This window comes from Bidens hawaiensis, unplaced genomic scaffold, assembly GCF_021521415.1.
Source record: "Bidens hawaiensis isolate Kalapana, Puna unplaced genomic scaffold, B.hawaiensis_p1.1 tig00000284_1, whole genome shotgun sequence".
Taxonomy (NCBI): Eukaryota; Viridiplantae; Streptophyta; class Magnoliopsida; order Asterales; family Asteraceae; genus Bidens; species Bidens hawaiensis.
In genome coordinates this window covers 7,267,593-7,269,710 of record NW_027491022.1, presented here as the reverse complement: position 1 = coordinate 7,269,710, position 2,118 = coordinate 7,267,593, and the positions used below count along the sequence as shown (strand labels likewise).

The 2,118-nt window shown below is 36.7% G+C and overlaps 1 pseudogene across 1 annotated transcript; it reads left to right on the top strand.

Moving 5' to 3' along the window:
- Positions 1-329: 329 nt before the first annotated feature.
- Positions 330-1,861, top strand: LOC143619170 (putative protein phosphatase 2C 73 pseudogene; annotated as a pseudogene). The gene is made up of 3 exons (XR_013151148.1): positions 330-576; positions 735-1,140; positions 1,515-1,861. The product of XR_013151148.1 is annotated as a putative protein phosphatase 2C 73 pseudogene (transcript).
- Positions 1,862-2,118: the final 257 nt, after the last annotated feature.

The following is a 2,118-nucleotide window of genomic DNA, read 5'->3' as shown; positions in this document are numbered from 1 at the left end:
GCCTGAGCATGTGATGCATGAGCATGTGATGCATGAGCATGTGATGCATGAGCATATGTGATATGCGTGATATGCGCCATGCGCATAGGTTTTGGCTTTGTGTCTTCATAATATCTTGATTTCAAGCCTCTTGTCTATGTCTTGTGGGTTGACCCGCCTCGCTCGGTGTTGAGGCGGGTACATACCTCTTCAGTTGGAATTCCATGTCAGAGTACTATATTCTCTGCTTTTTTGTTTTGATTGTACACATTCATTGCTTGTAAGACTGTATAAATATATATCATTAATATTCATAGCCTTTGTAATGTGTGGAAACATGATTGTTGAAGATAAAGTTGATTAACATGGGCCGGTTTGCATGGATGTTTAACGGGCTAGCAAAGTCGTGTTTGCCTGTGAGGAGATTCAATAGTATTGAGGAGGATGATGGGGAAGAGATAGCAGAAGCCATGGCAAAAGATGCAAAGAAGAATGATATGATATTAAGGTCTTCAGGCTAATGTCAACAATTTCGTTTCGGTTTGTTCAAAATGGGGTGAAAATGGGGTGAATCAAGATTGTTGCATCGTGTGGGAGGTATGATTGAAGAGTTTACAAAATTCTCGTTTATAAAGTTTGAAATAAAAATATAAATCTTTTTTGGTTTTGTTGCATTGTGGGAGGTATAAAGAGGAAATTCCCATTTTTTCAAAATTTGAATTACAAATGTAATCTTTTTTGGTTTTCAATGGTAGGAATTTGGTTGCCAAAAGGACATGATGTTTTGTGGGATCTTCGACGGCCATGGCCCATGGGGACATTATGTTGCAAAGCACGTATGTGACTTGATGCCTTCATCTTTGCTATGAAATTGGCAAGAGATGTTACTTGAAGCTTCACTTGACCCTAAAAAGGTTGTTGGATTCCGTCCATGGAAGAACTCTTTCATAAAGACTTGTGCTGATGTCGATCTGAATCTCCAACACTCACGCAAATTTGATTCGGTCCACAGTGGAACCACTACCTTAGCGGTTGTTAGACAAGGTGAACTTTTAATAATAGCAAATGTTGGAGATTCACGCGCGATACTGGCTACGACTAGTGACGATGGATGTTTGGTACCCGTCCAACTTACAGTTGATTTTAAGCCCAATCTACCTTGTAAGTATCTTTACGTTCTTTCACTTTTTGAGAAAATGGTGCGAATTGTGAGAACCGTTTTAACCATTGTACCGCTTATTATATAAATTTACTAGAATGCATAATATGGTATTTATGGTCTTTGCTTATTAAATGCATATATGCACACACACTGTATGCACATGTATATATGTTGATTTGTGCGTATTTTTGCAACTTAAAAAAAAAAAATAGGAGAGAGGAGTTAAAATCAAAGAAAGCATAGGGAGGGAGATACAAACGATTTTTGTTCGAATTTTAACCTTTTTCATTGAAGAGCTATGCACATATATTTATACGGTTTTCGGCATAATAGTGGTTCACGGGTTCCGAAATGAACACATCCCTGCATACAGATGAGGCTAAGCGCATACTTGAGTGCAAAGGGCGAGTTTTCTGCATGGAGGATGAGCCAGGTGTGCACCGTTTGTGGCTTCCACACGAAGACGCACCCGGTCTAGCTATGTCGAGAGCCTTTGGTGATTACTGTATTAAAAATTTTGGACTTATATCTGTGCCTGAAGTAACACAATGGCTGATCACCTGGAAAGACCAATTTCTGGTGCTTGCTTCTGATGGGGTATGTTTCAAAACTCGAGTTATCATCGTAAATATGCAATTAATCTTCTTGTATTACTATTTCATTTCACCCATAAAAGTTTCCAAAAGTTTTGATTTCAAAGAAAGTCAACATTTCTTGTGACATCATCATTACGGCACGTAAAAGTGCAACCATAGAGAATTAATGATAAAATATTTATATTTATGATCGTCTAAATGTATTTTTATTTATATATTATTGCATATATTTAGATGTATGATTTGAGGGCGCGTATGAGTGGGTATTTTATACACTAATAAACGAGTGTTTATATAAAAAAACAAATATAAACTAATCCCATCTAAATTTGAGTGATTTATAGATGTGTTGTAATTAACATTTATTACTATTAATTAACA